General features: G+C 37.9%; 1 protein-coding gene across 5 annotated transcripts in view; it reads right to left on the bottom strand.

The window, feature by feature from the left end:
- Positions 1-26,666, bottom strand: part of TMCC1 (transmembrane and coiled-coil domain family 1) — a 247,575-nt gene that overhangs the window by 189,801 nt on the left and 31,108 nt on the right. The gene's annotated exons all lie outside the window — the stretch shown is intronic.

Genomic DNA, 26,666 nt, shown 5'->3' with positions numbered 1-26,666 from the left:
CATTTAGCATCCACATAGAGTTTATATCCGATGTCTATACATAAACAAAATAGTTAAAATGTTTGAAACTTACAAATCCTATGTATATAAATTCAGACAATATCCAACATTAGGGTTTGCTTGTTTTTTTAACTTCATTTTCAGGAACCTACAAATCAAATTCAGGATTTGCATTGGTAATTTTTACCTTAATTCTGCCTTTGTTCTTTTTTTTTTTTTTTTTTATTCATGAGAGACATAGAGAGAGAGAGAGGCAGAGACACAGGCAGAGGAGAAGCAGGCTGCATGCATGGAACCTGACGTGGGACCAATCCCAGGACTCCAGAATCACACCCTGGGCCGAAGGCAGGCACGTTTTAAACCGCTGAGCCACCCAGGGATCCCCAACATTCTGCCTTTGTTCTAACACTACTTGCAGTTTTATAATCACCTGCATCCTTTGACCTGCATCCCAAAATCTGGTCTAAGAAAGCAGATGATAGAGAACTGAATCCTTTAGTTTTCTGATTTAACTCATGAACTAGTAAGAGTACAAGCTCTTAACCTTCAAAATACTTCCTTCTTTGATCTAAAAATTAGATCCCCCCTTTATTCTGAAGATGTATCCTGGTCCCTCCCGAAAAGAAAAATGGAGAGAGAGGAAGATATACATGAGGCTATTCAGCTTATGTAGAGGGTACTTGTTTTAAAAGCAAACCTGTATTATGAAACACAGTGTATTAAGAATGTTCTAGAATTCCTTCTACATGGGTCAGGCCTTAAGTCCCACTTCGTGTGTGTGTGTATGTTAAAGCTGTACAAATAACAGAGCATGAAAAAGAGAAAAATCATTTTAATAGAAGAAAAAGGAGAAGGAGAATATCCTGAAGAAAAAGTACAGATAACCTGTAATATTTCTCTTTCTTTAGATATTCCCACCAATTCCCAGAAAAGATTACTCCTTACTCCCATGAAGGTGAGGAAAAGACATCCAGCTTTCCTAAGAAGTCTATAGTCCCCACATAGTTTTTGAAGTAAAGATGCATAAATAAATACTATAAAGTACAGATCAGGTATCTATTATACCTGATTAAATAGTGAATAGTTAATAACCAGTAGAGAATAGGTAAATCCTTGCCATTGAAGCTCAAAGAGGGAACATTTGATCACCCAGTCAACCCTCACTAATACAGACTGAAGCACTTTCAGGGTTCTCAGAAAGAGCCCACAGAAATGTCCCCAAAGAGTCTAAGAATACACAGTAGCAAGAGTCCTGAAATATTCGGGAAAATACCCTTAAAATACCCTAGAAAAACACCATGGGACATGTGAGGAAAAGGGGGGAGTGGAGCTCAGTGTCTTCCAAATACTTTGGTGTGAGGGCAGCCAAAAGGGGAAAAAAAGTTCTGTATGTTCATTTCAAACTAATAATAAAATTCTTCTGTATGTTCATTTCAAACTTCTGTATGTTCATTTCAAACTAATAAAATTCTTTAAGTTTCCTCCTGTGGCAATCCTCACTCTCTCCCCAAACATATCCACAAAAACTTAAATATCATATACTTCAAGCTGTTTTTCATTTTTCTTTTTTTTTTTAAGATTTTATTTATTTATTCATGAGAGACAGAGAGAGAGGCAGAGACATAGGAAGAAGGAGAAGCAGGCTCCACGCAGGGAGCCCAATGCGGGACTTAATCCCAGAACCCTGGGATAATGCCCTAAGCCAAAGACACGCTCAACCAACTGAGCCACCCAGGCGTCCCTCATTTTTCATCATATATACCAACTAATGCTTTGAACGACATCAGCTACATCATACTTAGTTTTATAAGGGACTTTTTTCTGAGAACCCAACATAGAAAAATCTATCAAAATAAAATTCCTGATAACTTTGAAAAGCAGTAGAATAAGCAGAATGAACCAAGTGAAGGCAATTCCTATTAAGATCACTGAAAACTAAGTAAAAGCCAAAATAGATTCTACACATCTTCTAGTATAATACATTTATATTTTAAAGTTTATCTTTGAAAAAAAATCCTAATTTCAAAAAATAAAAAATAAATAAAAATTAAAAAAAAATTTTAAATCCTAATTCCAAATTTCTTATATCATTAAGTATTCACAATTTCTCATTTGAAAGAAACAGGAAAATACACTCATGATAATCATGTAACATGTTAATGTTACATTCAAAATGCCCTTGGTATGTCAAATTTTGTTCATCTGCCCCGGAGTCAATCTTAAATCTCTCTAGAGAAATAGAAAAACATAAAGTTTAGAAATAAAACCTAATCATGTTTTTCAGATTTTAAAAATGTCCCAAACTTATGCTTTCTCCTTCACTATAGGTCATTTGAGATGTTTTCAATGGTAACACATACTTTATGCTTTGCTACACTGAAAATTTATTCAACAGTTCTATTCTTGAAGTCATTATTTTTTCTCATGCTTCTATTTTATAAGGGGCAACATTTTTTTCACCACTTCCTAAAGAAATTCGTGATTTAGGAACATCTTTTCCCAACCCAGTCATTCACACTCAAAATAAAATTTTCTGTTGACCTCCTTGTTTTATACAGCACTACTGAACAAATAAATATGTAAAAAACCCAAGAGCTGAGACAGACACAATCAAGTAAGTTCAGCAGACATTTATTTACCAGAGGAGATAACGTCCTCTCCTCAATATATATATAGTTTTACCAAACTTCCTTGTATTAATTCCATAAATAGGGCCAAAGAAAGAAGACCTCACTAAAAGCATATTGACTAAAAAGAACAGGTGGGTACAGTACCTTGGCTTAAGCTGTTTCATCAAAAATGAAAATATAAAATAAGAAACAGTGTCACATTAAAGTGAAAAATAGGATCAAAGTAAGAATGTCCAGTAAATAGCTAATAATTCAGGGATTCCTTTCATAGGTTGTATTTTATTTAAGCCTTCTACTTAGTGCCTGACTTTAAAAAACTGTTACATGCTCACAAAAATGCTTAGAGATCTCTAGCACTTCCAATTCTAAGAAATTATTTCTCCTAATGAAGAATTCTTCAAGAAGAATACAGGGTTATGTAGTGAGTTTCTAAAAAGGGGTCACATGTGTTTATCTACATGTTAGAAAATATTCTCCAGGGCTAATGAACATTCAAAGGAATATTTGTTTTTTTAATTCCTGGACAAAATTGTCTTATTAACAAAGAGACAATTTAGCACAGTGGTTAAGACCCTGGTCTTTGTTTTTTGTTTCTGTTTTTTTTTTTTAAAGACTGTATTTATTTATTCATGAGAGACAGAGAGAGAGAGAGAGAGAGAGAGAGGCAGAGACAATAGGCAGAGGGAGAAGCAGGCTCCCGGCGGAGAGCCCCATGCAGGACTCCATCCCAGGACCCTGGGATCACAACCTGAGCCAAAGGCAAATGCTCAACCACTGAGCCACCCAGGCGCCCCGTGAGCCAGTTACTTAAAGACACTTACTAGCTGTTTATCTTTCGGTAAAGTCTTAGATGGCAAGTCTGTTTCCTAATTGACAAAATGGCAATGAGACCTACTTCCTAGAGTTGTGAGAATTAAATAAAATAAAGCACAGGGCATATTTTTCACAGTTCCTGGAACTAATAACTATTACTAATGGTATTTAGTAATAATAGGAAGAATAACAGAAAAAAATTGAAACACAGAGCTCCCTTTTCCCTCCCATTACCCTCACTCTTTCCCCCCATTACCTTCATTCCTTCTCCAGCATTTCTACCTACCCTCAACCCAACCACAAGAAATTACACAAGTATATTAGAAATAACTAAATATGATAACCAAGAAGTTATAAGCCACTAAGAATTATAAATTTTTGACCCACCACATACCAATTATATTTTCGTAGTTTTTATTCTATTTCACTTCTCACTAATACCTTAACCAAATAAAATTCAACTCAGACAATTCTTTTTTTTTTTTAATTTTATGTATTTATTCATGAGAGACACACACAGAGAGAGAGAGAGAGAGAGAGAGGGAGAGAGGCAGAGACACAGGCAGAGGGAGAAGCAGGCCCCACGCAGGGAACCCAAAGTGGGACTGGATCCCAGGTCTCCAGGATCACACCCCAGGCTGAAAACAGCGCTAAACTGTTGAGCCACCCAGGCTGCCCTCAATTCTCTTTTTTAATCTAACCCTAGTATATATATATTCAGTGAATTGTAGAAGTCAGTCTTCAAGAATGTTCAGGCATGAGTGCCTGGGTGGCTCAGTCAGTTAAGAAACTGTCTTTAGCTCAGGTCATGATCCCAGGGTCCTGGGATCAACTCCTAAATTGGGCTCCCTGCTCAGCAGAGAGTCTGCTTCTCCCTCTCCCTCTGCCCTCTTCCTTATGTACTTTCCCTCTCTCAGGTAATAGATAAAATCTTTAAAAACAAACAAACAAAAAAAGAATGTTCAGGCAGGGGTGCCTGGGTGGCTCAGCCAGCTGAGCATCTGACTTTGGCTCAGGTCATGATTTTGGGGTCCTGGGATCAAGCCCCACATGGGGCTCCACATTCAGGGAGGAGTCTGCTTCTCCCTTTTCCTTTCCTCCTCGTGTTCTCTCTCTCTCTCAAATGCATAGATATATCTTAAAAAAAAAATGTTCAGGCAAACAGGAACAATATTTTCAATAGGAAGTGTAGAACATTTCAAATGTTCAAAACATTATTTTAAAATATAATTTCATGGCTTTCAAAAAGTGCACTTCCTATGATGAGCACAGGGTGATGTATGTGTTTAATTACTATATTGTATACCTGAAACTAAACCTAATAATACTGTATATTAACTAACTGGAATTAAAATTAAAACTTTGAAAATATATAAATAAGGGACACCTGGGTGACTCAGTGGTTGAATGTCTGCCTTCAGCCCAGGTCGTGATCCCAGGGTCCTGGGATCTAGTCCCACATTGGGCTCCACAGGGAGCCTGCTTCTCCCTCTGCCTATTGTCTCTGCCTCTCTCTGTCTTAAATAAATAAATAAAATCCTAAAAAATGGGCAGCCTGGGTGGCTCAGCAGTTTAGCGCCACCTTCAGTCCAGGGCGTGATCCTGGAGACCCGGGATCGAGTCCCATGTCAGGCTCCCTGCATGGAGCCTGCTTCTCCCTCTGCCTGTGTCTCTGCCTCTCTCTGTGTGTGTGTCTCTCATGATTAAATAAATAAAATCTTGTAAAAAAAAATGCTAGGTCAACAATATAGGTATTAACAAAGTATGGCCTTTTTTATTCCATTAGGTTTTAGCAACATTATCAAAAAGTACTACATTCTTACCCAGTTTGCTAGGACTCATAAAATCTAGTAAAACAAAGCATAAAAACTTAAAAAAAAAAATCTAACATGAAAAGAACAATGGTAATAAGAACAAAATAATTGACAGACCTCAAACAAATGATTTATGTGCTAATAAGCATTATATTTGAAAGCATGGAAGAAATGATTACCATGTTCCACAATTCTACCATTCTACTAGTTCCATTACAGCCTGGAAATATAACAAATACAATATAAACTGCACCTATTTAACATCTACACAATTTGATAAGTTAACAAAACATTTATATCCATAAAACCATCACCATAATCAAGATAACAGACATTTCTATCAGCCCCAAAAGTTTGTTCATGCCTGCTGTGTAATCCTTTCATTCCTATCCTTACCCTGTGAAACTAATGATCATCTATTTTGTTTTTACACATTAGTTTGCATTTTCTAAAACTTAAATACAGGGACGCCTGGGTGGCTCAGCATTTGAGTCTCTGCCTTCGGCTCAGGGTGTGATTCTGGAGTCCTGGGATCGAGTCCCACATCAGGCTCTCTGCATGGAGCCTGCTTCTCCCTCTGCCTATGTCTCTGTCTTCTCTCTGTGTCTCTCATGAATAAATAAATAAAATCTTTAAAAATAAAGTAAATAAAACTTTAATACAGTATATGTTCTCTTAGTCTGACTTCTTTCACTTAGCCTAATTATTTTGAGATCCATCCATGTTGTTAAGTATCAATAATTCTTTCCTTTTAATTGCTGAGCTATATTCCACTGCATGGACACACCAATATTTTGTTCATCTTATACCTACTCATGGACATGTGGGCTCTTTCCAGTATTTAGCTATTTCCTATAAAGCTACTACCAACATTTGTATATAAGTCTTTACATGGACACACTGCTTTCATTTCTCTTGGATAAATACTTAACTGGATGGGTCATATGGTAAGTTTACATTTAAATTTTGAAGTAACTGCTAAGTTGATTAAGCACCCAGACTCTTGATTTCTGCTTGGGTCATGATCTCAAGTTTGTGGGGTTGAGCCCCATGTCAGGCTCCTCATGGGCTATGGGACCTGCTTAAGATATTTTCTCTCTCTCTCTCTCCTCTCCCTAGGCCCCTTGCCTAACTTCTCCTCCATCCTGCTTACATTCTCTGCCTCAAAAAAAAGTAACTGCCCAGCTGTTTTATTTTACATTCCCACCAGCAGTGTATGAGAATTCTACATTGTATTCTTGCTGACACCTGACCAATCTTTTTAAACATTGTCATTCTAGTATAATAGTATCTTATTATGGATTTTTTTTATTATGGATTTAATTAACATTTCTCTGATGACTTATGACACTGAGCATCTTTGCACATGCTTATTAGGCATCCATTTATCTTCTCTGATGAACTTTCTATTCAAGATTTTTTTGGTCTTTTTTTTAATAAGGTTGTCTTTTTTTTTAAGTAGTTTGTTGTTTTGGTTTTTGTTTTTTTCAAGTAGTCTCCATGCTTAGTGTGGAGCTCAACAGAGGGCTTGGATTCACAACCCTGAGATCAAGAGCCAGCTGCTTAACCAACTGAGCCACCCAGGTGCCCCAGGTTGTTTGTCTTATTGAGCTGCAATAATTTTTTATATAGACTGGATACATATCCTCTGTCAAATACATGTTTTGCAAATATTTTTTTGCCAGTCTGAGGTTTGCCTTTTCACTTTTTATTTTTTACTGAGCTGTAATGACATACATTATATTAATTTCAGGTATATAACATAATGATCTAAGTATATATTGCAAAATGATCACCATAATATATCTAGTTAACATCCATCATCTCACAGTTACAAATGCCCTTTCTTCTTAAGTTTCAAAGGTAAAAAGTTTTTTTAACTTTGAGAAATTTACTAAATTGGATGTCCTCAAAGATAACTTTGAGGATTCCCGCCCCCCATGTTTTTTGTGTCTTAAGAAATCCTTGCTTGCCACCCCAAGTTCACTAAGATTTTCTCTAGTATTTCTGTAAGTTTTATGATTTCAGCTCTTACTACCACAGTCCATTTGCAGTTAATTTTTACATATGGTGTAAGGTAAGTGTTGAGATTCTTTGTGCATATGTATTTTTAATTGTCCTAGTACCATTTGTTGAAAAGAGTGAATATCCACAGAATTAAAATGACTCCACTTCCTTTTTTTTTTTTTCTTTTTAGGATTTATTAACTTGACACAGAGAGAGAGAACACAAGCAGGGGGAGCAGCAGGCAGAGGGAGAGGTAGAAGCAGACTCCCCACCGAGCAAGGAGCCCAACTTGGGGCTCAATCCCAGGACTCCAGGACCACAACCTGAGCTGAAGGCAGATGCTTAACCCACTAAGCCCCCAGGCTTCCATTCTTTTCAACTTTTTCCCCTAAAACGAGTCCCTGGGTTAGATTTCATGTTCCATCATTATCAACATTCCCTTATCATGCACACAAGTTTCTAGGTCATCTTCTTCCTTCGAACAACCAGTAAAAACCCCAATCTCAGATAATTTACCTCTGCCTATTTCATATCTGAATTCTTATAGGAAAAGTGACAAGAAAAAGTCATGCTTCTATGCTGAACAATGACACTGTAATTTCATGCCCACTAACCTCAAATGGGCATTTGATTCTGTAATTCTCTAGCACATTCACTCCCCCATTCTCACTGAGGACTATTTCACACTTCTTATCTCTCTTCAAATCTAACACCCCCTCTCCTATCCTTACTCCCCGAATGGTCTACCTTCCTGTGTCCCCCCCAAAATAAGTATTTGCACATATTCCTACCATATCCACTCATCTAATGGCATCTGATTCCATACAATCAGCAATCTCTACTGCTAGGGAGGATGAAGTGCTGGTATTCCTATCATGATCAACTGCTCTACCTTACATGCCTATTCAAACATATCAACTATAAGCAATACTGTCTTCTCTTTAATCCATTTCTCCCTTGCTTTTGGATTATTCCCATCAGCATACAAACATGCTACAATATTTCCCACTTTAAGAAAATATCCCTTGCTAAAGCCCCATTTTTCTGCAAACTACTCCCCTCCCAAGTCTCCCCAAAAAACAGTATTCCTATTTGGATTATCTGATGCTGCTCTGGGATATCATGACTAGGAGTCCATAAACTGGATTAGTCTCATCTCAGTCATTAGTTTGCTACATATCCTTAGGCAAGACAATTAGAATGAGTTTCAATTTTCTATAAAATGAAGATACTGGACAAGAATTCATCTCTAAATATCTCTAGAACACTCTGTATACATCAGCACCTGAAACACCTTTAAAGAAAAGGAAAATAGGGGATCCCGGGGTGGCTCAGCAGTTTAGCACCTGCCTTTGGCCCAGGGCATGATCCTGGAGTCCCAGGATCGAGTCCCGCGTCGGGCTCCCAGCGTGGAGCCTGCTTCTCCCTCTGCCTGTGTCTCTGCCCCTCTCTCTCTCTGTCTATCATGAATAAATAAATCTTATTTTAAAAAAAGGAAAATAAATTAGTTGTGCAGCTAAATAGCTATGAGAAAGATATTCACTAGCCTAAAGAAGAAACCATGAAAATGTCAACCAAATAATTCAAAGTAGAAACTTCACCATAGGAAAGAATACAAATTATTATTGATCACAGGAAAGGGAAAGAGAACTGATCTCCTGAATTACAATCTGATAGTTCTTAAAAGTAATTTTACTTTTTCCAAGGGAACTAAAAGCATTGACATAGATGAGAATAGCCACCAAAGCAAGTTAACTACAGGAACTTTCCAAAATATCATTAGAGAAATGCAGTTATCCTACCTGTTCTAACAATTTTTTTTTCAAACCAAGGAATAAAAGACCTAACATCTCACCCTCAAACTTATCACCAATTAGAAAAGCCATATATTTTGCTAAGCAGTCAAACCTACAGTTTTCTTAGGCACCCCAAAAAGGAATACCAAACTGGAGAAAACAAGAAATCCCAAGGAAAATAAACTGCAAGTACAATTCAAATATTCTAGGTAAACAGAAATGTCCAAACATCAAGAAGTTTTTTTCAAGTTCCTTATAATCTCTACCCAAAATGTTATTCTTCTCAAAATGAAAAATTAATACCAAAATTAAAGTATAACTTTAGAAAATCATATATTTTAGAGAGTCTTAGCAATTACCAGCCTAAACACTTTCCCCACAAGCCCATGCTTCCCTAGAGCCCAAAGAACTTCAGTGACTTATCTGAGGTTGCACAGCTGATAGTGTCTACTGCCTCATCAAAAGCCAAGTCTCAAAAGAGGATTTTGGAAAGATGGCAGAAGCACCAGGAACTACCCATCTAGACCACAACTGATGTAATTATTTTGGAACTCCAGAGTCTATTTAAGGCTTGCAAGTCCAGGGGAAGGCTCAGACCATAAATTGCAGTTAATTTTTTTTAAGATTTTATTTATTTTTTCATGAGCGACAGAGACAGAGAGAGAGGCAGAGACACAGGCAGAGGAGAGGGAGAGGCAGGCTCCATGCAGGAGCCCCATGCAGGTCTTGATCCCGGGACTCCAGAATCACACCCTGGGCCGAAGGCAGACACTCAACTGCTGAGACACCCAGGCATCCCAATTGCAGTTAATTTCAATCAATTTCAACTCTTAGCACAGTAGCAGCTACCTAGCCTCCACCCTCACCTCCAAGCTGTCACAAGGCCCTCCTACCATCTCCAGCTATAGGGACTTCCAGGGTATTTAACAGGCTGGTGTCATTTTCCTTCCTCTTTCATTTTTCTTTTTCCTCTACTGGGAGCCAGACATTAAGGACTAAGACATTCAAAAGCAACTGCAGGGGCGTCTGGGTGGCTCAGTCAGCTAAGCATCTGCCTTCAGCTCAGGCCATGATCTCAGGGTCCTGGGATCAAGCCCTGTCCCTGGGATCAAGCCCTGCATCATTGTCAGGCTCCCTGCTCAGCAGGGAGTCTGCTTCTCCTTCTCCTTCCCTTCACTTGTGCTCTCTTGCTCTCACTATCTGTCAAATAAATAAATAAAATCTTAAAAAAAAAAAAAAAAAAAAGCAGCAACTGCATATACAGGAAAAATCAAGGACTATAGGTTCCTAGGGAAAAGCACAGGCTCAGAGAAGACCTTAAATTTACACCTAAGGCTGACCCTTGGCACAGAGACAATCTGCTATAATCAAAATAACAAAAAAAAACAGCAAACCTTAGGGAAGTGAGAGAACTGGATTTCAAGAATTACCACACTATTTGATTCAAATGTCCAGTTTTATGACATCTGCGTGGCTCAGTCAGTTAAGTGCCCACCTTGGGCTCAGGTCATGATCCCCGGGTCTTGGGATCAAGCCCCATGTCAGGCTCCCTGCTCAGCGGGGAGCCTGCTTCTCCCTCTCCCTCTGCAGGTCCCCCTGCTTGTGCTCTAAGTAAATAAATAGAATCTTAAAAAGAAAAAAAAAGAAAGAAAAACATCCAGTTTTCAACAAAAAAATCACAAGGCATACCATAGTTAAGTATGGCTTATTCAAAGGAAAAAAATAAACTAAAAGAAATTGTCCCTGAGAAGGACCTAAAGGCAGAGCTATTAGACAAAGATTTAAAAATAACTATCCCGGGGGGTGGGGGGGGAGTCTGGGTGGCTCAGTTGATTAAGCAATGAAATCTTAATTTCAGTCAGGTCATGATCTCAGAGTATGGGATTGAGCCCCATGTCAGGCTCCAAGCTTATCAGAGAGTCTGCTTGAGGGTTTTCTCTTTCTTCCTCTCCTTTCACCCCTTTCCCCACTCACGCTCTCTACAATGAGTAAATCTTTTTAAAAAATTAAAAATATAACTACTCTAAGGATGCCTGAGTGGCTCAGTCGGTTAAGCTGCTGACTCTTGATTTTGGCTCAAGTCATGTCTCCAGGTCCTGGGATCAAGCCCCACATCAGGCTCCATACTCAGCTGACTTGAAATTCTCTCTCCTGCTCCCTCTGCCCCTTCTACTTATGCTCTTCTCTAATATAAATAAATCTTTAAAAAAATAGAACTACTCTACAATCCAGCAATTTCACTACTAGGAATTTACCCAAAGGATACAAAAATACTGATTCAAAGGGATACATGAACCCTGATGTTTATAGCAGCATTATGAACAATAGCCAAATTATGGAAAGAGCCCAAATGTCCATCAACTGAATGGATAAAGATGCAGTATATCATATACAATGGAATATTATTCGGCCATAAAAAAGAATGAAATCTTGGTGCTGCTTGCAATCATGTGGATAGGGCTTGAGAGTGTTATGCTAAGTGAAATAAGTCAGTCAGACAAAGATAAATACCATATGAATTCACTCACATAGAATTTAAGAAACAGATGAACACGGGGTGGGGGGGAGAAGAGAGGCAAACCAGGAAAGACTCTTAACTACAGAGAACTGAGGGCTGCTGGAGGGAAGTGAGTAGGGAGATGGGTTAAATGGATGATGGGTATTAAGGAGGGCACTTGTGGTAAGCACTGGGTGTTTTAAGTGATAAATCACTAAATTCTACACCTGAAACTACTATTACACTATTATGTTAATGAACTGGAATTTATATTTATTTATTTTATTGAAGTTCGATTTGCCAACATATAGCATAACACCCAGTGCTCATCCCATGAAGTGCCCTCCTCAATGCCCACCACCCAGTTACCCCAGCCCCTTGCCTGCCTCCCCTTCCACTACCCTTTGTTTCCCAGAGTTAGGGGTCTCTCATGGTTTGTCACCCTCTCTAATTTTTCCCACTCATTTTCCCTCCTTTGCCCTATAATCCCTTTCACTATTTCTTCTATTTCCCATATGAGTGAAACCATATGATGATTGTCCTTCTCCAATTGACTTACTTCACTCAGCAGGATACCCTCCAGTTCCATCCATGTCGAAACAAGCCATGGGTATTTGTCCTTTCTAATGTCTAAGAAATATTCCATTGTATATATATACCACATCTTCTTTACCCACTTATCTGTTGAAGGACATCAAGGCTCATCTGTGAAAGGACATCATGTCTCCTTCCACAGTTTGGCTATTGTGGACATTGCTGCTATAAACATTCGGGTACAGGTGTCCTGGCATTTTACTGCATCTGTATCTTTGTGGTAAATCCCCAGTAGTGCAATTGCTGGGTCGTAGAGATCTATTTTTAACTCTTTGAGGAACCTCCACACTCTTTTCCAGAGTGGCTGTACCAGTTCGCATTCCCACCAACAGTGCAAGAGGGGTCCCCTTTCTCCACATCCTCTCCAACATTTGTTGTTTCCTGTCTTGTTAATTTTCACCATTCTCACTGGTGTGAGGTATTTATCTCATTGTGGTTTTGAATTGCATTTCCCTGGTGGCAAGTGAGGCAGAGCATTTTCTCATGTTCTTGTTGGCCATGTGTATGTCTTCTTTGGTGAAATTTCTGTTCATGTTTTTTTGCCCATTTCATAATTGGATTGTTTGTTTCTTGGGTGTTAAGTTTAATAAAAAGCTTCTGGACAGCAAAGGAAACAGTCAACAAAACTAAAAGACAACCTACAGAATGGGAGAAGATATTTGCAAATGATATATTAGATAAAGGGCTAGTCTCCAAGATCTATAGAAAACTTATTAAACTGAACTGGAATTTAAATAAAAACTTGAAAAAAAAAACTTACATAGGTATGTGTATATATAGGGAAAAAAAGAGAGTATAAAGTTTGGTACTAACCACATTTTCAGGAATCTGCTGGGGGTCTTGGAACATATTTCCCAAGGATAAGAGGGAACACTACTATATACAGTCATTATAAAGAAATCTCTTTATAAGTTACATGAAATGATCTCCAATATATCACCCAATTAAACAGGAAAAATTTAGAACATTTTGTATAGCATGTTGTCTTTTGTGTAAAAGGTGAGAAGGGAGAATATATATACAAATTTAGTTTGTACATGTATTAAATGTCTCTGAAAGGGTTTATAAAAACCTGACATCATAGGATTAGAGGGAGGTTATTTTATTGTACACCCTTTGGCACTTGTTAAACAATCTTTCATGATAACACTAAGACATTTTTTGCCTTTTTTCACTTTCATTTTGTGAAGGGTAACATGACACAATTGGGCATGCTCTTGGGGCTAACAGGATATAAGAATATAAGAATCTGTCTTCTATTAAGGTAGACATTAAAAAAATCTGCAAAAAAGTAAAATCATCCCACTCTACTCATTAAATATTTTTTAGAAAATATAGCTGTGCTATTTATGTTAACATGTGATTTTTTTTTACTTTTTAAATGAATTAAACATCTTTTATATGTTTTAATTGCTAATAAAGTAAATATTACTAGATATAACCCAAATAAAAGCTTTTTGGGGTCCTCAATAATCTGAGTATAAAGGAGGCTTTTCACTAATTTAAAAACCACTGGTCTAACTCATGGACGACAAGGATAGACTGAGAAATCGCCCCAGATTAAAACAGACTAAAAGGAGATATGAAAACTAAATACATGTGTGACTGCACTGGATCCTGGACCAGGGAGGGAAAAAAAAAAAGGGGAAATAACTGGTAAAATTTGAACAGGATCTACAGATTAGGTAACAATTTGTACTGATGTCCATTTCTTGATTTTTATAATTGCACAATGATTAATAATTGGGGAATTTGGGTAAAGAACTTGGGAGAATTCTTTGTACTATTTGTTGTTTTTGTTGTTTTTAAAAGATTTTACTTACTTGAGAAAGGGAACACAAGCGGCCAGAGAAGCAGAAGGAGAGAGAGAAGCAGGCTCCTCTCTGAGCAGGGAGCCCCAGGTGGGACTCGATCCCAGGACCCTGTGATCATGACCTGAGCCAAAGGCAGAGACTTACCGACTGAACCATTCCAGATACCCCTGAATTTAAGCTTTCACTTTGAAATAATTTTAGATTTACAAAAAAAAAGGTGCAAAACTAATACAAAGAGGTTAAGCGTCTGCCTTCAGCTCAGGTCATGTTCCGGGGGTCCTAGGATCAAGCTCCACCTCAGGTTCCCTGCTTAGCAGGGAGCCTGCTTCTCCCCTCTTCCCCACTCGTGATTTCACTGTCTCTTGTGCTAGGAAATAAATAAAATCTTTAAAAAATTTTTGTTAAATTATTTTTATTAAAAAAAGTGATTTTAAAAGATTGCTCAAACTAAGTATTGGAAATGATGTGGAGCAAATGGAGCTCTCCAACACTGCCAGTAAGAATTCAAAATGATGTAACAACTTTGGGAAAAGGCATGGCAGTGTGATAGGCATATATGATTAAGTCAAGGATTCTGGGACTGGGAGATTATCCTGCATTATCCTAGTGCAATATTATCACAAGGGTTCTTATAAGTGAAAGGGGGGAAGCAAGAGAGTCAGAGATGGAACAGAAGCAGAGGTCGGTGGAATGTGACTGCAGCTTTAAAGATAGAAGTTCAGGAACCAAAGGGTATGGGCAGCATCTAGAAGCTGGAAGAGGAAAGGAAATGGGATTCTCCCTCAATTCTCCAGAGGAACATAGCCTTGCTAACATCTCTATTTTAACCTAGTATGACTCACTTCAGACTTCTGACCCCCAGAAGTTAAGTTAATAAATATGCATTGCTTTAATCCACTAATTTTGTGGTCATTTGTTACAGCAGTAGGAAACTAATACAGCAATTTCTTACAAAATTTAATACCTACCATATGACCCATCTATTCCATTCCTAGTTTTTTACCCATGAAAAAGAAAACATACAAATACACAAAGACTTGTAATAAATGTTTACAGCAGCTTTATTTGTAATAGCCCCAAACTAGAAATATCCCAAAAGTCCATCAAAAGAGAAATGGATAAATAAATCCAGACAGTAGTATACTACTCAATAATAGAAAAGAAAACTATCAATACACACACTAACGTATGAATTTCAAAAGCATTAGGCTGAGTGAAAGAAGCCAAGCAAAAAAGAATACAAACTTTATTATTTCACTTATATAAAATTACTTATATAATATATGCATATATGTATGTATACATATAAAACTAATCTATAGCAGTTGCCAGTGGATGGAATTGAAGGGAAGAATAGATTATAAGGGTTAAAAGGAATAAGAGGAAACTTTTGGGGGTGATGAAAATGTTTATCTCATTATAGTGATGGTTTCAAAAGTGTATACTTGCAGGGCACCCAGGTGGCACAGTCCATTGGGCATTCAACTCTTGGTTTCACCTCAGGTCCTGATCTCCAAGTCATGAGATCAAGCCCCGAGTGGAGCTCTGAGTGGAGTCTGCTAGGGTCTCTCTCTCCCTCTCCCACTACCCCTCACACTGTGCTCACTTGTTCATAAATAAATAAAAATAAATCTTTAAAAAAATGTATATGTGCATGAAAACTCATTGAACAAATTTTTTTTAAGATTTTATTTATTTATTCATGAGAGACACACAGAGAGAGAGGGAGAGACACAGGCAGAGGGAGAAGCAGGCTCCATGCAGGGAGCCTGACATCGGACTCAATCCTAGATATCTAAGATCACACCCTGGGCTGAAGGCGGCGCTGAACCACTGGGCCACCGAGGCTGCCCAAACAATTTAAATATGTGCAAATATATTCCATGTTAATTTTACTTTATTAAAACTGTAAAACAAATGTAATAAAGTGATAAAGAAACAAACACTAGTTTTGGGGCACCTGGGTGGCTCAGTCAGTCAAGCAACTGACTTTTGATTTTGGCTCAGGTCATGATGTCAGGATTGTGGTGTTAAGGGGGCTCCTAGCCCAACAACAGTCTGTTTGTCCCTCTCCCTCTACTCCTCGCCTCACATACTTTCTCCTCACTTCAAATAAATGATAATAAAATATTTTTTAAAGAAAGAAAGAAGCACTAATTTTGAACACCTACATACCCAACAGTGAGCCAAGAGCTATAAGACAAACAGGAAAAAATGCAAGCAGTACAGAATAGGAGATACAAATCTAGATGTTAGAATAAAACAGTCCTAAATTTGAGTATTAGTTGCAGTAACTATCAACAAAGGGAGTCTTGGCTGTCTAAGCCTGAGTCTCATTTTCTAGAGTAATGGGATAATAATATCTAGTTCATATGGCTATTGTAAGGATTAAAAGAAATAATACAAACCAATTAATAACCAAACTGAAGAAATACTTTGATAATAATACACTTATACTTGGTGACTTCAATCTAGCTCTCCCGATACTAGATAGGTCTTCTAAGCACAACATATCCAAAGAAACGAGAGCTTTAAATGATACACTGGACCAGATGGATTTCACAGATATCTACAGAACTTTACATCCAAACTCAACTGAATACACATTCTTTCTTCTCAAGTGCACATGGAACTTTCTCCAGAATAGACCACATACTGGGTCACAAATCGGGTCTGAACCGATACCAAAAGATCGGGATAGTCCCCTGTATATTCTCAGACCATAATGCCTTGAAATTAGAACTTAATCACAACAAGAAGTTTGGAAGGACCACAAACACACGGAGGTTAAGGACCATCTTGCTAAAAGATGAAAAGGTCAACCAGGAAATTAAGGAAGAATTGAGAAGATTCATGGAAACTAATGAGAATGAAGATACAACCGTTCAAAATCTTTGGGATGCAGCAAAAGCAGTCCTGAGGGGGAAATACATCGCAATACAAGCATCCATTCAAAAACTGGAAAGAACTCAAATTCAAAAGCTCACCTTACACATAAAGGAACTAGAGAAAAAGCAACAAATAGACCCCACCCCCAGCAGAAGAAGACAGTTAATTAAAATTCGAGCAGAACTAAATGATATCGAGACCAAAAGAACTGTGGAACAGATCAACAGAACCAGGAGTTGGTTCTTTGAAAGAATTAATAAGATAGATAAACCATTAGCCAACCTTATTAAAAAGAAGAGAGAGAAGACTCAAATTAATAAAATCATGAATGAGAAAGGAGAGATCACTACCAACACCAAGGAAATACAAACGATTCTAAAAACATATTATGAACAGCTGTACGCCAATAAATTAGGAAATCTAGAAGAAATGGACGCATTCCTGGAAATCCACAAACTACCAAAACTGGAGCAGGAAGAAATAGAAAACCTGAACAGACCAATAACCAGGGAGGAAATTGAAGCAGTCATCAAAAACCTCCCGAGACACAAGAGTCCAGGGCCAGATGGCTTCCCAGGGGAATTCTATCAAACGTTTAAAGAAGAAATCATACCTATTCTACGAAAGCTGTTTGGAAAGATAGAAAGAGATGGAGTACTTCCAAATTCGTTCTATGAGGCCAGCATCACCTTAATTCCGAAACCAGACAAAGACCCCACCAAAAAGGAGAATTACAGACCAATATCCCTGATGAACATGGATGCAAAAATTCTCAACAAGATACTAGCCAGTAGGATCCAACAACACATTAAGAAAATTATTCACCATGACCAAGTAGGATTTATCTCCGGGACACAAGGCTGGTTCAACACTCGTAAAACCATCAATGTGATTCATCATATCAGCAAGAGAAAAACCAAGAACCATATGATCCTCTCATTAGATGCAGAGAAAGCATTTAACAAAATACAGCATCCATTCCTGATCAAAACCCTTCAGAGTGTTGGGATAGAGGGAACTTTCCTCGACATCTTAAAAGCCATTTACGAAAAGCCCACAGCAAATATCATTCTCAATGGGGAAGCACTGGGAGCCTTTCCCCTAAGATCAGGAACAAGACAGGGATGTCCACTCTCACCACTGCTGTTCAACATAGTTCTGGAAGTCCTCGCCTCAGCAATCAGACAACAAAAAGACATTAAAGGCATTCAAATTGGCAAAGAAGAAGTCAAACTCTCCCTCTTCGCCGATGACATGATACTCTACATAGAAAACCCAAAAGCCTCCACCCCAAGATTGCTAGAACTCATACAGCAATTTGGTAGCGTGGCAGGATACAAAATCAATGCCCAGAAATCAATGGCATTTCTATACACTAACAATGAGACTGAAGAAAGAGAAATTAAGGAGTCAATCCCATTTACAATTGCACCCAAAAGCATAAGATACCTAGGAATAAACCTAACCAAAGAGGTGAAGGATCTATACCCTAAAAACTTCTGAAAGAAATTGAGGAAGACACAAAGAGATGGAAAAATATTCCATGCTCATGGATTGGCAGAATTAATATTGTAAAAATGTCAATGTTACCCAGGGCAATTTACACGTTTAATGCAATCCCTATCAAAATACCATGGACTTTCTTCAGAGAGAACAAATTATTTTAAGATTTGTGTGGAATCAGAAAAGACCCCAAATAGCCAGGGGAATTTTAAAAAAGAAAACCATAGCTGGGGGCATCACAATGCCAGATTTCAGGTTGTACTACAAAGCTGTGGTCACAAAAACAGACACATAGATCAATGGAACAGAATAGAGAACCCAGAAGTGGACCCTGAAATGTATGGTCATCTAATATTCGATAAAGGAGGAAAGACTATCCATTGGAAGAAAGACAGTCTCTTCAATAAATGGAGCTGGGAAAATTGGACATCCACATGCAGAAGAATGAAACTGGACCACTCTCTTGCACCATACACAAAGATAAACTCAAAATGGATGAGAGATCTAAATGTGAGACAAGAGTCCATCAAAATCATAGAAGAGAACACAGGCAACACCCTTTTTGAACTCGGCCACAGTAACTTCTTGCAAGATACATCCACAAAGGCAAAAGAAACAAAAGCAAAAATGAACTATTGGGACTTCATCAAGATAAGAAGCTTTTGCACAGCAAAGGATACAGTCAACAAAACTAAAAGACAACCTACAGAATGGGAGAAGATATTTGCAAATGACATATCAGATAAAGGGCTAGTTTCCAAAATCTATAAAGAACTTATTAAACTCAACACCCAAGAAACAAACAATCCAATCATGAAATGGGCAAAAGACATGAAGAGAAATCTCACAGAGGAAGACATGGACATGGCCAACATGCACATGAGAAAATGCTCTGCATCACTTGCCATCAGGGAAATACAAATCAAAACCACAATGAGATACCACCTCACACCAGTGAGAATGGGGAAAATTAACAAGGCAGGAAACAACAAATGGTGGAGAGGATGCGGAGAAAAGGGAACCCTCTTACACTGTTGGTGGGAATGTGAACTGGTGCAGCCACTATGGAAAACTGTGTGGAGGTTCCTCAAAGAGTTAAAAATAGACCTGCCCTACGACCCAGCAATTGCACTGTTGGGGATTTACCCCAAAGATTCAGATGCAATGAAACGGCGGGACACCTGCACCCCGATGTTTCTATCAGCAATGGCCACAATAGCCAAACTGTGGAAGGAGCCTCGGTGTCCATCGAAAGATGAATGGATAAAGAAGATGTGGTTTATGTATACAATGGAATATTACTCAGCAATTAGAATCGACAAATACCCACCATTTGCTTCAACGTGGATGGAACTGGAGGGTATTATGCTGAGTGAAATAAGTCAATCGGAGAAGGACAAACAGTGTATGTTCTCATTCATTTGGGGAATATAAATAATAGTGAAAGGGAATATAAAGGAAGGGAAAAGAAATGTTGGGAAATATCAGGAAGGGAGACAGAACATAAAGACTCCAAACTCGGGGAAACGAACTAGGGGTGGTGGAAGGGGAGGAGGGCGGGTGTTGGAGGGGAATGGGTGACGGGCACTGAGGTGGACACTTGACGGGATGAGCACTGGGTGTTTTTCTGTATGTTGGTAAATTGAACACCAATAAAAATTAATTAAAAAAAAAAGAAATAATACATAAAAATTATGTCAGTAACCTAGGAAGTACCCAATTAATAGTAGCTATAATAACAGTATCTTTTTTTTCCCAGAATCTGATGGACTGCATGTTCCTTTACAGGTGAGGCCTACTTAACTCTTTATTTATATACAATTCTGACAAAATTATTTAAATAAAGGGAGGATTATAAAAGGCAGTGCATAGAAGTATCAAGAAAACTCAGAGCAAAGAAAGAAAAAAGGTATCACATTATAAATTAACTGATGGTCCTAATGAAAGCCCTGAGTCATCAAGAATGGATTGTATTGGGGATCCCTGGGTGGCTCAGCAGTTTAGTGCCTGCCTTAGGCCCTCGAGTCCCAGGATCGAGTCCCACATTGGGCTCCCTGCATGGAGCCTGCTTCTCCCTCTGCCTGTGTCTCTGCCTCTCTCTCTCTGTCTCTTATGAATAGATAAATAAAATATTAAAAAAAAAGAATGGATTCTGTTAGACATAGAATACTATCGTTAAAAGGGTAAAAAAAATTTTTCTTACAAGGTTAAAAAGGAAAACAAATTTTAGAAAAATTACTGTTCTAAAACATAATTTCTTTCAAAATTATACTTCTTCAAGAAGTAAACTTTACTAATTACCTCTGTAATCCCCTTCAATATTGAACAAATGAAATATTACCATATAAGTCAAAACAGATTTTCTGTAGCTCTAAATAATTTACTTTGCATGATTCTCAACAATCCTAAAGATAAAAATTCTTTCAAAGCTGAATCAAAATGGTATACCAAAAGTAGAGATTCATACAAAAGTTTTTAGTATCTCTTAAATGAAGTAGAATATTTTTAAGATTTTTATTTTATTTAGGCAGCCCGGGTGGCTCAGCAGCGTAGCGCCGCCTTCAGCCCAGGGTGCGATCCTAAAACCCTGGGATTGAGTCCCACATCGGGCTCCCTGCATGGAGCCTGCTTCTCCCTCTGCCTGTGTCTCTGCCTGTTTCTCATGAATAAATAAAATATTTTTTAAAAGATTATTTTATTTTGAGATAGAGCATGCACAAGCACAAAGGGAGAAGGAGAAAAAGGCTCCCCTTTGAGCAGGGAGCTCAACGTGGGTCTCAATCCCAGAACCCTGAGAACATGTCCTGAGCTGAAGGCAGCTGCTTCACTGACTGAACCACTAACGCTTCTGAAATGAAGCAGAATTTTAAACATGCAGTACATTCTGCTATTATGGTTCACTCACCTACTAATTATGGGCCCTTGAGCAAATTACTTAATTTGATCTCTAAAGTGTAGATTCAAATATTTCTCATTCCATAGGCTTATTGTAAAGAATGAAAGATAGTACATGTATGGAAAGCACTCTATATAGTGCCTGCTACAAAGTAAAACACTCAGTGTTAGCTCGCATTGCTTTTTTATTTTTTTACTACTGTTGATGATATACCATATCATGATCATAAAGTAAATTTAGCAGAGTAAGATTTAGGAAGGATTGTATTTTAATATATACATATACATACACATATATAAATATATATATATATATATATATATACACATGCATATTACAAAGGATTATATTTAATGCAAAACTGTAAATTCTATTCTAAATTATACTGATTAGGTAACATTTCAAAACTGTTAGTATTTACTACAATGTCTACATTTTTTTTTCTTTTTCTTTTTCTTTTTTTTTTTTTTTTTTATTTATTTATGATAGTCACAGAGAGAGAGAGAGAGAGAGAGAGAGAGAGAGGCAGAGACACAGGCAGAGGGAGAAGCAGGCTCCATGCACCGGGAGCCTGATGTGGGATTCGATCCCGGGTCTCCAGGATGGCGCCCTGGGCCAAAGGCAGGCGCCAAACCGCTGCGCCACCCAGGGATCCCCCTTTTTTTTTTTTCTTAAAGACAGATGCAAAATCTGTAACAAAGTCTAAACCTTTGGAAAAAATGTGAAAGGATACTACTAAGCTCATCAATTCATGTTCATCTATCAACACTGTTCAAATATGTAATGACTTATTCTTTTGTATATCCTTTCCCACCATGCAACTAAACAAATGTTTAAGTGCCTTAAAACTGTAAGACATCGTAGTATCTTAGTTCCTAAAACCAAAAGAAAGCCTACTTTATATCCAACACATGATGTTAACAATATCTACTTAAGCCAGAGCTAAGATACAGATATTTAATTTCCCACTGTCTTCCTGTAACATAAAGTCCATTATGAAATAACTTGCATCCAAAATACTGACCATTTGCTGATGAGATGAGGCAAAGGCTTAATCATGGGACGGCATTCACAGAAAATTAAACCAGTGAACCTAAGACCTGCCCAATAGTGGGGTTTATCAGGGCAGGGGCGAGGGGCCCTCCCAGAGCAACCTATACAACAATTTTCCAAACTATACTCATAATGCATTCATTCCCAGGTCACTACTCAGAAGCATTAAATAAACCACTGCACAACCAGAGCCAACCAAACATGTTTTGACAGATCCAGGCCAACCAATTGCAAAGCTTCTGAATATGCACCCCCACAGGCCTATGTAGCACCAGCCCTTGGCTTCTAGCATATGTTCCTTTCCTTACTATAGGCCTAGTTTTGGTTTTTTTTTTTTTTTTAAGATTTTATTTATTCATGAGACACAGAGAGAGAGAGAGAGAGAGAGAAAGAGAGAGAGGCAGAGACACAGGCAGAGGGAGAAGCAGGCTCCATGCAGGGAGCCCGACGTGGGACTCGATCCTAGGTCTCCAGGATCACACCCTGGGCCAAAGGCGATGCTAAACCACTGAGCCACCTGGGCTGCCCCTAGTTTTGGATTTTGAGGAAAAAGAAATAAAGCTGTCAGTTGAGTAGATCAAACATCCAGCAGGGTGAGTAGAAAAAGACTGTCCTAAAAATTCTGTCAAACATTCGCTCAATAGAAATGAAGGCAACTTAGCTATAAAAAAACAATACAATATAAATTCAGTATACTCAATCTTTTTAAAAAATTCTTCTGGGCAGCCCCGGTGGCGCAGCGGTTTAGCGCCGCCTGCGACCCGGGGTGTGATCCTGGAGACCCAGGATCGAGTCCCACGTCAGGCTCCCTGCATGGAGCCTGCTTCTCCCTCTGCCTGTGTCTCTCTCTGCCTCTCTGTCTCTCTCTCTCTGAATAAATAAATAAATCTTTTTAAAAAATTTTTTTCTAAGATTTATTTATTCATTTAGAGAAAGAGAGCATGCAAATATGCGCACAAGTAAGAGGAGAGGAAGAAAGAGAATTTCAAGCAGACTCCCCTGTGAGTGCAGAGCCCAACTCGGGGCTCAATTCCATAACCCTGAGATCATGACCTGAGTAGAAATCAATAATTGGATACTTAAACAATTGAGCCATCCAGGTGCTCCCAATATACTTAATCTTTTTAAAGACCAAAAGAATAAAAAAATATTCAGAGATGCTACTTTCAATACATTATAAACAAGCTAGCATAAATAGAAAATATAACTCAAAGTCAAATAATATGTTGATTCCATTAGACAACATGCTTCTGAGCAATGAGGTAATTTACGTCTTAACATTTTACAATATTCTAGAATAAAAATAGAAGGCTTACAGAAGAAAGGATTGTTGGGTAGGGGGAATATACTATTAATAAACTGCAATTATCAATTTAAAACATAGCCTTGGGCAGTCCCGGTGGCTCAGCGGTTTAGTGCCTTCAGTCCAGGTCATGACCCTGAAGTCCGGGGATTGTGTCCCACATCGGGCTCCTGTATGGAGCCTGCTTCTCTCTCAGCCTATGTCTCTGCCTCTCTCTCTCTCTGTGTCTCTCATGAATAAATAAAGTATTTAAAAAATAATAATAATTTAACAAGGTCCCATTAGCAGGAATAATGAAGTTTATTCATTATAGGCCTTCGGTGGCTTATTTAAATGAGAAAACCATCGAAAAGTCAAATTCCATTGAATACTCTAAAACACAGCAATCTAAATGGTTTGATTAGTTTTCACAACAAAATTAGATTTTTTTTTTTTTTTTACATTTCATCATCAAGTCCCAAAGCAAAGACAAATCTCTGGTTTATCTTAAAGTCTGAGTCTCTTAGTCAACTTATTTCAAGATAAATTACTGAAAATAAAAGTAAGTCTACTAAAAATTAACACTTAAGAAGTTAAAATTTCTAGACACTTAAAAAAAAAAAAAAAAGCTCAGTGGGAAAAGCAGAAGAAATCAGGGCAAAGTTTGGATGAAAAACCCTTTTCCACCACACAAAACAAGAAGACAGACATCTTCCCCATGAATTCTGGCAAGGTCAATTCCCACCCTCATTCACAAAATTCTTGGATAGCTTCCTTGGCCTAAAAAAAAAAAAAAAACCCACGCTATTTCACAGTGACTGAGTAAAGCCTGGGTATGGATATGGTTACTTAGGGGACTTGCCTATTTTGATGGTAAGCAAACTGTTCCCTATGGTGTTTCAACAACTCTTAAGTCATAAAAACAGTGGGTATTATAATTCATGACAAAACAAAAAAAGTAAATAAAGTTAAGATATCTTGTTATAAATGGAGGCTACATCAGAAATTATTTACAATTTAGGAAAAGATAAACATCTATCCAGAAATTATGAGAGCTAAAGAGAAAGAAATGCTGGTTATTAAGATTCCAAAACAGCCAAGTAACTTAGCATGAAAATTTAGTAACAAATCTTCCTCACTCTTCAAAGTTATTAGTCTCTTCAAACAAGGTCAACAAAAGATTGCCAAAGCAAACAATCTAGAACTATGATTTTATTCTCCTGAGACAAATTGTACATTCTACTAAAACAACTCTATCAATGTACAAACCTTTCAATTTATGATTTTTCTCACAATTTTTTTTTAATTTTAGGCATCTACTACCATTTTTATAAAAGAAAAAGAATGAACGCCAATAAAACATATTAGTGGTCTCATTACACTGCTGGTAGGAATGTAAAAAGATAGAACCATTATGGAAAAGTTTGGCCGTTTCTTTTTTTTTCTTCAAAGATTTTATTTATTTAATCATGAGAGAGAGAGAGAGAGAGGCAGAGGCACAGGGAGAAGCAGGCTCCATGCAGGGAGCCTGACATGGGACTCGATCCTGGGTATCCAATATCATGCCCTGGGCTGAAGGCGGCACTAAACCGCTGAGCCACTGAGGCTGCCCAGTTTGGCCGTTTCTTATAAAATTAAACATGCAGTTATCTTACGTCCCAGCAATGTCACTCTTTGGCATTTATCCCAGAGAAATGAAAACATATGTTCACCCAAAAACTTATACATGAATGTTCATAGCAGCATTATTGATAATACCCTAAACTGGCAACATGAATGTCCCTGAATAAGTGAATGTTTAAACAAACTCTGGTACATCCATACCATGCAATACTACTCAGTAATTAAAAAGGAGAAGCAATGATAATGATACATGTAACAAGCTGAATATATCTCATGGGCATCATGCTTAGTAAATGAAAAAAAAATCTCAAAAGGTTATATGACTCCATTTACACAGTATCCTCAAAATGACAAAACTACAGAGATAGAGAACTGATTACTGGTCATCAGGAGACAAGGACAAGGACCAGACAGAGGCAGTTTCCCCTCCCCGCCAAAAAAAACCCCAATGTTTTGAACTTATGCTGTAAGTTTTAAGTTTTAACTTAAGTTAAACTTACAGTTTTGGACTTTGGACTTTCAAGTTTTAACTCTGGTCCTGTCTCCAGTGAAATTATCTGCTAATTTTCCTTAAATTAATTAAGTTTTAACTTTGGTCCTGTCTCCAGTGAAACTATCTGCTAATTTTCCCCTTCAACTAGTTGGTTCACTAAATTAGCAGCAGCTAGTAAGGCAAAACATGGCAATGAAATACTTCTATCTCTGAGTCATTAAGATAATCTTACAGGAAAGGAAGTTTAAGGAGAGTGAGGTGCAAACTTGAGTCTCACAGCAACTCCAATCTTAGCTGGTTAACCATATCTGGCTGTCAGCACCAAACATGGAAAAACTATGTATAGAGGCCAAGAATGGCACACTGATGGTGGGTGTTAACTAAAAAATAAAGTCAAATGGACTAAATGTTACTGCATTTTGATCCTAGACCTTCTTAACTAATTAAAAGGCACACCTTATACAAGCAACAGTTTTTCAAGGAGAAATATCATATTAAATGTACAAAATTTCAAAAAAATTAAAATGTAAAAAATTGATAAAGCAGGGAGGGAGGAGCCTGGGGTGGCTGAATGGTTAAGTGTCTGTCTTTGGCTTGAGTCATGATCTCAGGGTCCTGAGGACAGAGCCCCATTTTGGGCTCCCCACTCAGCAGGGAGTCTGCTTCTACCTTTCCCTCTGCCCTCCCGCCAACTCATGTGTGCTCTCTTTTTCTCTCAAATAAATGATTTTTTTTAATTGACAAAGCAGGGGACTTAGGAAATACTACCAGTGTGCCTAACCAACACCTTTTATTTATTCCCAATTTTTCTAACTCAGAGTTAGACAGAAACAGTACTCCTGGACCTCTAGTTACCCCAAAATCTAAAAATTATTTCTAGAAGCAATTAAAGATAATATTTACAGTAACCTATCACTGAAAGCTAATAGAATTTTTTGCAAAGATGTGGTAAGAATGTAAGC

Source organism: Vulpes vulpes, chromosome 9 (genome assembly GCF_048418805.1).
Source record: "Vulpes vulpes isolate BD-2025 chromosome 9, VulVul3, whole genome shotgun sequence".
Lineage (NCBI taxonomy): Eukaryota > Metazoa > Chordata > Mammalia > Carnivora > Canidae > Vulpes > Vulpes vulpes.
Note: the sequence above shows the minus strand (reverse complement) of the source record. Positions and strands in the feature narration are given on the sequence as shown.